At 33.6% G+C, this 13,472-nt stretch overlaps 1 pseudogene; it reads right to left on the reverse strand.

Moving 5' to 3' along the window:
- The window catches only part of LOC141508267 (histone H3.3-like), a 146,512-nt pseudogene extending 137,038 nt beyond the window's left edge, over positions 1-9,474 (reverse strand).
- Between the last annotated feature and the right edge of the window lie 3,998 nt (positions 9,475-13,472).

Genomic DNA, 13,472 nt, shown 5'->3' on the forward strand with positions numbered 1-13,472 from the left:
AATGCAACCAAGAATAAAGAAAGCAGAAAGCTGTTGGGAGTGGGGTGGAGATTTGAGGTGGGGGGAATATACAGTATTGCGTTTGATAAAAGCATTATTTATCAAATATATAGAGAATTAAGTAAAATTTATCAAAATACAAGCCTCCCTAATTGATAAATTGTTAAAGGATATAAACAGGCAATTTTCAGAAGAAGAACTAACAAGTCATATGAAAAAACGATTCCAAATCACTATTGTTTAGAGAAAGGCAAATTAAAACATCTCTGATATACCACTTTACAAGTTTCAGATTGATTATTATGTCATAAAAATAAAAAATGAAAAATGTTGGAGAGGATTAAGAAAAATTGGGATACTAATGTATGTTGGTAGTTAGTGTTCTAAACCCGATACACCCATTTTGTATAGCAATTTGGAATTATATTCAAAAGAAAATCAAAGGATAGCTAAGTGGTGCAGTGGATAAAGCACTGGCCAGGAAGTTAGGAAGACTTGAGTTGAATGACTGCACAAGCACTTAATACTTACTTAGCTTTGTCAACCTTGGGCAAGTAACTTAGCCCCATTGCCTTGTCCCTCTTCCAAAAAATAAAACAGAAAAAATAAATCAATCTGTACATTCCCTTTAATCCATAAATACCATAACAGGCCTATTCCATAAGATCATAAAAAAGGGAAAAAATGATCTATTTGTCATGTACTATCAAAGAATTGAAAAATGAGGTGATATTGATCAATTGGTGAATGACTAAACAAGTTGTGGTTTATGATAGCAATGGAATATTATTGTGTTGTAAGAAATGTTGGGCAGGATGATTTCAAAGGGAAAAACCTGGAAAGACATTCATGAACTCATACAAAATGAATAAATCAAAAATGGAAAAACATTATACATTATAGACAGCAAAATATTGCAATAGCAATATTTTATGATGATCAACTGTAAATGACTTAGTTAATTTCAGGAATACAATGACTCAAGTCAACCTCAAAACAGAATGAATACATTCCGAATGCAGAACAAAACAAGATTTTTCGCTTTCTTTTTCATTTTCTCTTTGGTTTCTTTTTCAACAAAACAACTAATATGGAAATAAGTTTTAAATGATTGTATATGTTAATCATTAAATAATTGTATACTATCTTTGGGAGGGGTAGAGTTAAAGATGGAGGAACAGAATTTTGAATTCAAATTAAAAAGAAAATTAATTGTTAAATTGTTTTATATGTAATTGGGAAAAATAAAATATAATTTTAAAATAATAATAAAGGGAGGGCAGCTAGGTGGCACACTGGGTAGAGCACCAGACCTGGAGTCAGGAGGATATGAGTTCAAAGTCAGCCTCAGACATTTAATATTTGCCTGGTTGTGTGACCTTAAAAAAGTCAATTAACCTCATTTCCTAAATAAATAAAAATTAAAAAACAGAATAATAATGATTTTGAAGGCTTCAATTGAGGTTTCCACAAATATATTATAATAATAATAAATTTTCACCAAATGCACGTTAAAACCATTTTAACATTTGTTTTTATAATTTTGCTATTGCTCTCTTGCCCCCTCCCATATATAGCAAAAAAATTCAAAATAGGTTATAAATAAGTAATCGGGTAAAATATTTACATATTAGTTATTTTTGAACAAAGAAAAACAAAGAGAAAGATAGAAACAGAGACAGAGAAAGATAGTATAGTGAGCTTCACTATGAGGCCTTTTGGATTGTCTTGGATCATTGTATTGAGAATAGATATTATTCTTAGTTGATCAATCAATATTGCTTTTATTTTGAACAATGTTCTCCTGGTTCTGTTCACTTCACTTTGCATCAATTCATGTGAGGTTTTCCAGTTTTTTTTCCTGAAATCATCCTTTGTTATTCCTTATAAACATAATAGTATTCTATCATAATCATATTCCACAGCGTGTTCAATCATTCCCCAATTGATGAGTATTTCCTTTAATTTTTAAAATGTATTTTATTTTTTAATTAAATATTTTATTTATTTTGAGATTTACAATTTTCCCCCATCTCACTTCCCTCCCTCCACCCCACCTACAGAAAGCATTTTGTCAGTGGTTTCATTGTTTCCATGTTGTATACATTGATCCAAATTGAGTGTGATGAGAGAAAAATCATGTCCTTTAAGAAGAAACATAAAGTATAGGAGATAACAAGATCAAACAATAAGATAACAGTTTTTTTTTTTCAAAATTAAAGGGAATAGTCCTTGGACTTTGTTCAAACTCCACAGTCCTTTTTCTGGATACAGATGGTATTCTCCATTGCAGACAGGCCCAAAATATCCCTAATTATTGCACTGATGAAATAAGCATGTCCATCAAGGTTAATCATCACCCCCATATTGCTGTTAGGGTATACAGTGTTTTTCTGGTTCTGCTCATCTCACTCAGCATCAGTTCATGCAAATCCCTCCAGGCTTCCCTGAATTCCCATCCCTCCTGGTTTCTAATAGAACAATAGTGTTCCATGACATACATATACCACATTTTGCTGAGCCATTCCCCAACTAAAGGACATTTACTTGATATCCAATTCTTTGCCAACACAAACAGGGCTACTATGAATATTTTTGTAAAAGTAATGTTTTTATCTTTTTTCATCATCTCTTCAGGGTGTAGACCCAGCAGTGATATTGCTGGATCAAAGCATATGCTCATTTTTGTTGCCCTTTGGGCATAGTTCCAAATTTCTCTCCAGAAAGGTTAGATAAGTTCACAGCTCCACCAACAATGTAATAGTATCCCATATTTCCCACAACCCTTCCAACAATGATCATTATCCTTTTCTGTTCATAGTGTCCAGTCTGACAGGTATGAGATGGTACCTCAGAAAAAGTTTAATTTGCATTGCTCTGATAAGTAATGATTTAGAGCAATTTTTCATATGACTATGGATTGCTTTGATCTCCTCATCTATAAATTGCCTTTGCATATCCTTTGACCATTTTCAACTGGGTAATGGCTTCTTTTTAAAAAAATATGACTCACTTCTCTGTATATTTTAGAAATGAGTCTTTTTTTCAGAATCATTATTTGTAAAGATTGTTTCCCAGTTTACTACATTTCTTTGGATCTTGGTTGAATTAGTTTAATCTGTGCAAAAGCTTTTTGATTTAATGTAATCGAAATCATCTAGTTTGTTTTTAGTGATGTTCTCTATCTCTTCCTTAGTCATAAACTGCTCCCCTTTCCATAGATCTGGCAGGTTAACTAGTCCTTGATCTTCTCATTTGCTTATAGTATTGTTTTTTATGTCTAAATCCTGTATCCATTTGGATCTTATCTTGCAATAGGGTGTGAGTTTTGGTCTAATCTAAGTTTCTTCCATACTATCTTCCAATTTTCCCAGCAGTTTTTATCAAAGAGAGTGTTTTTATCCCAATACCTGGTCTCTTTGGGATTATCAAACAGCAGATTATTATAATCATTTCCTGCTATTGATTTCCTTTATTTCTAATTCTTAGACAACACAAAAAGAGAAACTATAAAATTGTTATGCAAACAGGTCTTTACATTGTCTTATTTTTATCTATTGTGGATATAGACCTAGGAATGGATTGCTGAGCCAAAGCATATGTAGAATATTTCTAGACCTTTGGACCTCAAATGCATTTTTAAATGATGCAATTCAATGTAAGAAACACAGTTTGTATATCATTCTAAATGGAGATTTCTCTATAGAATAGTTTCAGGGATCTATCTTCTACTCTGTGCTCATCAACATTTTTATTTTTATCAATTCTGAGTCAAGGTACAATTGAATTAGTGTATTGCAAGTAAGTGAGGAAAAAGTAACATATCTTATTAACCATGATATAAATTATTTGTGCTTATCAGAATAATTTACTAAATTGTGTAAGATAAAATGTTAAAGTATTAATGTGAATCCATTTTATGTTTCAATCATTTGGTGGTGTTCAACTTTTTGAGACTCCTGAACTCACCATGGACCATATTTTCCATGTAGTCCCCTTGTCAAAGGTATGGTAATTATTTATCTTTTCCTTCTCCAGTGTATTATAGCAAATAGAGGTTATCTGCCTAGTGACACACAGCTAGTAAATGTCTAAATCTGGTTTTGAACTCAGGTCTTCTTGACTCCAGGCACACAACTTTATACATTGAGCCACCTAGCTATCTTCTAGACAAACAGAGGTTTAATGATGAGCAATGTCATATAGCCAGTAAGTGTTTGAAGTGAGATTTGAATTCAACTCTTCCTGATTCCAAGACCAAGGACCTTATCCATTGAATCACTCATGAAGTCCATCAGGGTTCAAAAACTAAATGGCCCAATGATCCAATGGAAAAGGAGAAAAAGCAACATTTAAGAATCAATTTTTTTGGCAGAAGTTAGTACAGTGATAGTACAGTATAGTTCAAAATCTCAAAAGGAACCAGGACGATCTGTAACCTAAAACATGATATTTATAATCAGAAAACTACATGTTCAAAGTAAAGGTGGCACAACTTAGAGTCATAGAACCAGACTTGAAGTTATTTTCCTCCTTGCTAGATGTTTGAACTTAGTCAAGTCTTCATTTTATTTCCTCTTATTAGATAAGATAAGATTAGGTTTGACATGATAGAAACAAGTTAGAAACTATTATTCTAAATCGATGATTCTATGATACCACTATTATTAGAATGATAATTAGAGTTTTGAGATTCAATCTAGGGTACCAGACTTCAAGAAAACTAACAAAATGTCTATTCTTTTAGTAAGCAGAAATAACTGAGAATATCAGTAACTTGTTAGCAAAAATAATTAAAATAGGAAGTACCCTATGATATGTTGATTTCTTATTTCAATTGTCATCCTCTCAAGATTATTCCTCCCCAATCCATCATCCCTTTATCTGTCAAAGTAATTTAACTTACATGTTGGTTCAATCAGTTACCTCCAACTCCTTGAAATTCACTGACTCCCTAAGAGAAAATAAAAATATCCTCCTTCTCCTTTCCATCTTCCCAGTCCATCATCCTTAACTCCACACTATCTCTCACCTTTCATACCCAAGCTGTTGCCAAGGACTATCAAGTCCAACTTTAGAAGATATCTTGAATCCATCCCTTTTTGTTCTTTTTGTTCTTTCATACCAGCACCACACTGGAGCAGGGCCTCAACACCTAGGTTATTTCAGTAGTCTCTTGATGGATATATCTGACTTGCTTGGGCTCTTCCCATTCACATTCATTCGTCACTCAGATAGCAAAGTAATTTTCCTAAAGTGTAGGCCCAGAGAAGTCGCCTCATTACATAGCATATTCTAATTAATTTCAATTGAGTCCAGGATCTTACACAAAATACACTATACTATATGACTTAGTCACCCCCTACCTTTCTAGCATTTTTACAAATTACTTCTTAAAAAAATCACTTTCATTGAGTGATATTTGCCATCTTTTTATTTCAATAGCTAGACACTCTAACTCTTGACTCTGGGTATTTTCTCAGACCTTTCCCTTCAGCCTGAAATAATTGCCCTCATCTCCAACTGTTGCCTTCTTTGGCTTCTTCTACCAACAAAAATCCCATATTCTATATAAAGCTTTACTTGATATCTTCAGTTTCTAGATCACTACTTCTATTAATTATTTCTGATTTCTCTTGTTTATAGCTTTTTGGTACAGATGTGGTTGTTTCATTGTGACCTTTCTGAGACCAGGTCCTGTCTTTTACCTTTTTTGTATCCTTAGGGCCGAGATTATAGTGGAAACTTTACAAAAATATGTATTGAAAGACTGACTCTCTAGGACCAGAGTCCATTTAGGGAAATTATATAACAAATCAATCAAAAATGATTTCTTAAGAAATTATGATGTTCCAGTCACTCTGCTTAGCACTGAATATGCAAAGGTGCAAATAAATCAGTTCTAAATCTTAAAGTTTACATGAAGGAAGCTTGCAAATATTCTCCTCACAGATGATCTGTTAATAGATCAACTTTGCTGCTGAATTTGAATTTGTTTGATATTTCCCAAAGGCAATAGTAAAAGCAAAAGGCCATGCATTTGAAAATGAGGGATTATTCCCTCCTCTCCCATAGTTTCTTATACAAATGAATATTTGAATGATTTTAGGAATTTCATACATATGTTCACCATTTTAAATTTTCAGCCGTTATTATCACAGTTTCATATGTCCCTCTAGTGTCTGCCAAATTGCCCCTTCTCAGGTGTCATGAAATGATAATCCAATTCTCACCCTGCTGTCAGTTGGCTCTTATGAACCTTAAAATATTAGCTTAGCGCCATTTAAAATGTCAAACAAAAGGCTTATCTAAGTTCCTATATTTTCATGATTCATTCATTTCATTATTCATTCATTTAGCCATTCAACAAATGTCATGTATGTCCATACAAACTCTTAAGATCTTCTGTGGTCTAATATACTGGTCTATATATTTGAAGACTCACCTTACTTAGAGATTTAAAATTTAGCACATACTCTTTCCATGTTCCTTCTAGACAAAAAAAGGATGTGATCTAGGTAAACTTTATTCAGAAAACTTTATTAGTCCTTCAAAAATGTATTTATAATCGACAATTGTTCATTTTAAAAATCTAGTATATATATTATGCATTGAATGAAATGTTACAATGCTCTGTGGTCCAATGATTGTAATGGATACCAAGGAATCAGGGAAAAACTAATGAATTTATTCAGTGTTGTCATCAGAAACAGGAAGACAATTAGCATAATGATTACAGGAGGCACATAAAAGAACAATAATGGAAGGATTATATCTGAACACTGGGAAAGGATAATGATTGACTTCAAAAGTAGAAAACAGATATAAGAAGACATCTTCCCACCCCTTTTAGCAGAGGTAGGGTATGTGACACAACATGCATGATGTCATACTTTCTATTTATATATTAGCTGTGGTGATTATTCTGCTATTTTTGTTTAAACGAATTTAATATATTCTGTTAATTAGATTAAATATATTCTGTTTATGTAACATTTAATCCAGGACTTTGAATAAAAGTACAATATGTTCTCCTTTAAACACATTATGTTGCTTTTAGTGCATTTAGAAATTCAAATAGAAAGGATGATTCACAACTTAATCATTAGAATGTAATAAAACCTTGACCTCATTTTGAAGTAGAGGAAATGTTAAGAAAAATATATCCTATAATTAATTTTTCCCTCTGCACTGATCATGAACTTTACATTAACACTGATTCCCCACCCCACAACTCATTGTCTAAGCTTCTGAGATGAGGTCAATGAACTTTTTAGTAAAGTACTTTGCTCCTTCCTGGCAACGACTCAGTAAATCCCTGCTCCCATGCAAAAGGCAAGGCCCTATCAACAAAAAAATGGATCCCTTCCCTAGTCAGAAAAATTGAAGTTTTGAACTGCCACCCCTCATCTACATATGCCTAATTACTTCACCTCTCCTCTCTAAGTTAATGTACCCATCAATATACACCTAATTACCTCATCTTCCTGCCCCTTTAAAAACTAGTTATTAAAAAACTCTTTTTTAGAAAATCACTTGAGTTTCTTGTCTTTCTTTGGGAGGCCAGACTATTTGCAGGGAGCATAATCCCACAGGAAACCTGTTTTGGCCCTTTACCTTTCCTTGCTGCTCATCCTCTCATGGTGGCTAATGTCATTGGTTTGGCTGCTGCTGCTAATCTCCTTAATGGGATTATTTGCTTCCAACTGTCTTTGTGCTTTCTTTCCCTTAGCTTCTGTTAATCACAGTATTGCTTAAATAAGGCTTTTGGTACCTAAAATTTGTTATAGATCTGTCTGTCTTTTTCATTAATTCATTCTTGTTCTATCTAAATCTTAACCAGTGACATTTTCCCCAGGCATCAAATTAGCTGTCCACAAAAGATATTGGGTTTGATGGTCATCAGAAAATACCCTTCAGCTTTAAATCTATGGATCTGTGATAAGGGCTTTCATATATGCATTCTTAGTTTTAGTTAAATGATACTCAGAACTGAGAGAATTTTGTGCAAAATCTGAGAGAATTTATTAACCAATAAATTTAGACAATTCAAGTCAGTTATGATGAAGTTCATCTAAATTCACAATCATGGTGTGAGCAAACTATAACTCACTGAGTTAAATTTTGGATATAAAAATATATAATGGTATAATCCTACTTTCAAGGAAATTACAATCAACTAGAGAGGAATAAAGCTTATGCACAAATAAACATTAAAATTCTGAATATAATAAACACAAAAAGACAAATTCAATGCCATGAAAAATATCAATGAATTGAGCAGGGATAGACAATTTTTATTATAGGGCAAAGACTTGGGAGAGCAGGTGACTTGAAATTCTAAAAAGTGGTTGAGTGATTGGAAACTGGAAGATAATGGTTCCACTTTACAGAGGCATTAAAACTAAGAGGTGGAGATGGTTATCAATGGAAAATAAAAATAATGATACTGAGCTAAAGGGATTAGCTCAACTTGATCTCTTCTGATAGAAATATGCTTTATAAATGCAATAACATAATAAGGAGCTTAAGTCTAATATGTGGGAGTCCTGAAATATATTTTTCCTAAATACTCTCAGGTTACCACTAATAGTCTTTAAGTCAATCTTTATATATTCCATGCTCTGTAATTTAATCATGCTCCTACCAGGACTAGATTTCTCTATTTACCTCTTTAGAGTAGTAAGGTCTGGTAAAAGTCCAATCTTCAACATGAAATCATTTTTCTCATTAACTTTTTGGATTGCTTTTTCCATTTGACCTAACCTGGTTTTTAACATGTTTTCTTCAGCATTTTACTGGATCTCCTTCATCAAGTTGATGAATTGTTTTTCATGTTTTTCCTGCATCTCTCTCATTTATCTTCCAAATTTTTCCTCTACCTCACTTATTTTTCAAAAAATCTTTTTTGACCTCTGTCATATTCTGAGTCCAAGTCCTATATATCCTGGAGGAATTGGATGCAGAAGTTTGGACTTTGTCATCTTCTGGATATGTATTTTCATCCTCCATGGGGTCAAAGTAATTGTATATGTTTAGGTTCCTTTTTTTCTATTTGCTCATTTCCCTAGTCTCTGCCCTGGTTTTGAGGTGCTTTTTGACCTTTTGAGTATTATTGGGACACCCCCCCCAGGACCTCAGTTCCTTCAAGATCTTATGAGAGGCCCTGATTGCTCTCCTGGCATGTACTTTAGTCAGTGGATGACAGACAACAAGCACATCCCTCTGCCCTGGAACTGTGAAGAGGGTCCTTGCTCTATGGCAATGGAAGAGCCCCGCACTGGGCCCTGAGTCTGAATGTGGACAAAGCCTCAGACTCCTGTCCCAGGAAAAGAGGAGCGACCTCAACAAGTCTCCCCACACCTCTTTACCTTCCATAGGCTGGGTGCTCTGGCAGCAGTAGCAGGGAGGCTCCCTGCTTCCATTTCCTGGGATCTTGGCTGTGCTGAGGGCCATGGATGCACTGAGGGCCATACTTTCTATGACTCACTCTGGCAGAGGTCTCTCTGCTGTTCTTCCAAGGTGTGCTTGGTGTTCCTTGGTTTCATAAGTCAAGAAACTGATTCTGTTTATAGGAGCTGGTGTTCGCAGGTCCACAGGTACCCAACAAGGTTGGTCCTGGGACACATGAACTCTCTCATTCCAGTGTGATAATCCTGGCTGTACTGCTGCCCCTCAATCTTGTGGAACAGAACCTTCCCATGATCTTCCAGGTCATCTTAGGCTGAAGAATTGTGTTACTGGATCTTTCTGTGAGTTGTCTCGTGACAATTTAAAGTCATAATTTTAAAGTTTTTAAAGTATTTTGAATAAAGCTCCTAGGAAAGGCTGTTCTCTTGCCACCATCTTGGCTCCACCTCTAATGGAGTCAGTTTTTAAAATTAATTATGTAAGATGTTAAATTTCTCCTGAATTTATTTTCCCCTGTTTTCTACTTAAATTTGAATTTAGATTGAGATGAATTCATATTCCCCTCTGAGACTGTCTCAATTTTCTTGGGTTGGGGAAGAGGCCTACCCAAAGACTTTCCTCCTGGCAACAGTAGTGTATTACTCATTGTTGATCAGCTTAGTTATTCTACATTTGCATGGTGTCTAAGATTTTTGTTTTGCTGTCTGCACCTGTATTGAAGTCCTCTCAATCAGCCTACTGAACTAGGACCCAGGGACCAAAGATACTGATTTCTGTCCTGTGACTTAGAGCCTTTTGCTCACTTTCTCCACACCATGTCTGCACTGGGCTCTTCTTCATGTCTAGATCATGTTCCTCTTCTAACCAAGTGAAATAGACCTTTTCTAAAATCCTTCCCAGATAAATTAAGGTAGAAAATGCTCTACTGTGTTTATTTGTGGGTTCTATCACATCAGAATCCATTTAGAGGCTTGATTAATTTTATTTTTGAGGGAAGCTAAGAGAGCTTAGGGAAGTTCCTGGCTTTGGCCTTTCAGCATATATCCACCCCAATGTTAAGAATCTTCAGAAGAATGAGAAAATTATAAGATAATGAAATTTATAATGAATAATTGCAAAATATTTCACTTAATTTAAAATAATCTACTGGGAGATGGGATAGATTTAAAAATAAAAGCCTGAAAATTTTAAAGAAAAATTCCAACTAAAAAAGTGACAATTATGTCAGAAGAAAGACTAATGTGTTTTCACAGGAAACTCATTCCATAACTTCCATTTTTTTCAAAGGTATGTACAGAAGATATAAGTAATTCAGGTATATAGTGATGAATAAGTATTTTGCCATGGTTCTGTAATAATAATAATATTCTAATGAACTGATACTGGAAAAAAATTCCATATTTAATACATAAATGCATATATGTAATCTATATCTATTCATATATATGCTCATTTTCATATATTTATAAAATATTGGTAGAAATAGAATAGCTTATTCTCCTTTTCTGTTCAAAGAAAATGACACATCAATGGTTGATGTGGCAAAGTAATACAAGAACAAAATTGACTAATGAGGCTTTGAACCTCCAGTTAGTGTAAATAGAGAGGTAGTAAGGCAATGGTTAGTTATCTTAATGAATTTTTAACACACCACAATGAATTGTATTTGAGAATGTTGAAAAATCTCATGAATTTTATTCTTGAGTTACTTTTTTTTTGTTGCAATGCAATGGATTTAAGTGACATACCCAAGGTCACACAGCTAGGCAATTATTAAATATCAGAATTCAGATTTACACTTCTGACTCCAGGTCTGGTGATCTATTCACTGTGCCAACCAGCTGGCCCCTGAGTTACTTTCAATGATGGTTGAAAGATTATGGTGAATGACAAGGGTTTTGTGTAGCTTAGGAAGAGAAATTCCTCTCCGGATTTTCAAAAAAAGTGGTATGGAAGGGGAAAGAATGTTCTTATTACAGGCCTGTGAACTTGATTTTACATAATGTCCAAATCAAAAATATATTACAAAAGAAATGGTGAATGAAAATCAAAAAAAATAAAATGGGAACATAAGGAGCCACCATGATTCTGGCAATATTCAAATGTTAGATATGAGTAAACTTTTATTTCAGTAGGGGTCAACACTGTAATGACAGGCAAGAAAATCAATATTCCTTTGCTTTATATTAAGAAAGTCATTATATAGACCTGTGAATGGAGATGAAATGAGAGCTCTTTAATTTTTCCTAATACGACTATGAAACATTGTGTTCAATTTTGAATGTTACATTTTAGGAAGAATATTGACAACCTGATATGTATCAAGAGGAGAAGGACTTGATTTTAAATTCAAGAATATGTAATCCCAGAGTAATTTTTAAAGAAAGAGAGTTAAATTGATTTTGTTTTAAACAAAATAGAATAAAGGATATGCAATATGTGACTTCAAATATTGAATTCTTGTCCTCTCTAATAAAGCTGATGTGTGTATATAGGTTCATGGGATCATGGAATGATAGATTTAGAACTGAAAGGGACCTTAAATATTATTTAGCCTAATACTTTCAATTTGTTAATGAGTAAAATGTTACCCTTTGATGATTTACCCAACCCCTCAAAGTTTGTGTCAGAACTCAGTTCCAAATAAAGGTTTTCTTTTACTTAATCTAATGTTATTTCTAGAGTTTCCCATTCTAACAAGCTCCTTGAATTTTCACTTTCTTTGTATCCCATTTCTTAGCAGAGTGCCTGAGATAGAATAGGTACTTAATAAATGCTTTATGACTGACTACTGAAATTGTTTTTATGTGGAAGAGGAGTGAAGTTTGTTTTATTTGATCCCTAAGGATAGAGGTAGAAATTGCAGAGATAGATATCTTCTGAATCTAAAGAAAAATGCATAACAATTGGAACTACCTAACAACAAAATGAAAAGCCAAATGCTATAGGGATTTCATTTTCTCTACAGCAGTTCCCTTCTTATGGAAATTGTAGAAGGATTAGTGGAATCATATGAGTTAACCTGTAAGGTCATTGAGGATCCTTTGCCCTCTGCTATTTTTATGATTCTCTGACAGTGCATAGTGAAAAGAGGCATTTGTGGTTGACAAATTATTTTTCCCAATAAGAAGCTAGAAGTCTTAGATTTCCCTATGCCCTCAGGCCTTCCAATAAAAAAAAACAGATAATTAGCTGTCAGGGATAATTTAGATTCATGCACATTTATGGATTGAACTACAGAGTCTAATTGATACATTTCACTTCTCCAGTTGGGGAATCTTAGAAGTCTCTTTATGTTAATAGAATATAATTCTGAATTCTTGAGGCAATCACACTAGGGAGAGATAGTTGTGAGTTTTGGAAGTTAGTGAAAGATCACTCTCAGTCCCAATTCCAAAACTATGATCTATATAAGATTCTCGATGTTCTTAACAGAAATATTTTCCTAAATTTTATCTGAAAGAATTAAGGTGGAAATCGTTTTTTTAAGTTATAAAATGTACATATGTTTGTGGATGAATGTTGAAAAACATACATAACATGTTATTGGAAAAATAAAATATCAATAAAAAAAGAATTAAAGGTCTTCTCTAAAAACTTTTCCCTGAGAAAAATGAGTATGCTTTTCTAAAATATTTGCTATTCTAGGAGAAAGAAAAGTCTTGAAATGGACAAAAAAACATGTTGAAAAGAATAAATATTTCCTCTACTTAACAAACAGTTGCTATTCAAAAGTGAAGCTAATGGCAATGTTGCTTTCTAGTTTAGTTTATTAAATCAGAACTTGTCTCTAGGCCATACCATTTTTTCAATTGTGAATGTTTATGGGGGATGGTTTTGTGCCTGTGAACATCACAATTCTAACTTTCTCATCTCATAATTTAATCTTTTATTCTCTCTCTCTCTCTCTCTCTCTCTCTCTCTCTCTCTCTGTTTGTCTGTCTGTCTCTCTCTCTCTCTCCCTTAATTTGACCAGAAAAGCACTAAGTAAATCATGTTTTTCATGAATTCATTTAGTGCCTCATTTGAACTCTGGTTTGAAATACCTTTCAGTTTTCTTA

This window comes from Macrotis lagotis, chromosome 1, assembly GCF_037893015.1.
Source record: "Macrotis lagotis isolate mMagLag1 chromosome 1, bilby.v1.9.chrom.fasta, whole genome shotgun sequence".
Classification (NCBI taxonomy): Eukaryota; Metazoa; Chordata; class Mammalia; order Peramelemorphia; family Peramelidae; genus Macrotis; species Macrotis lagotis.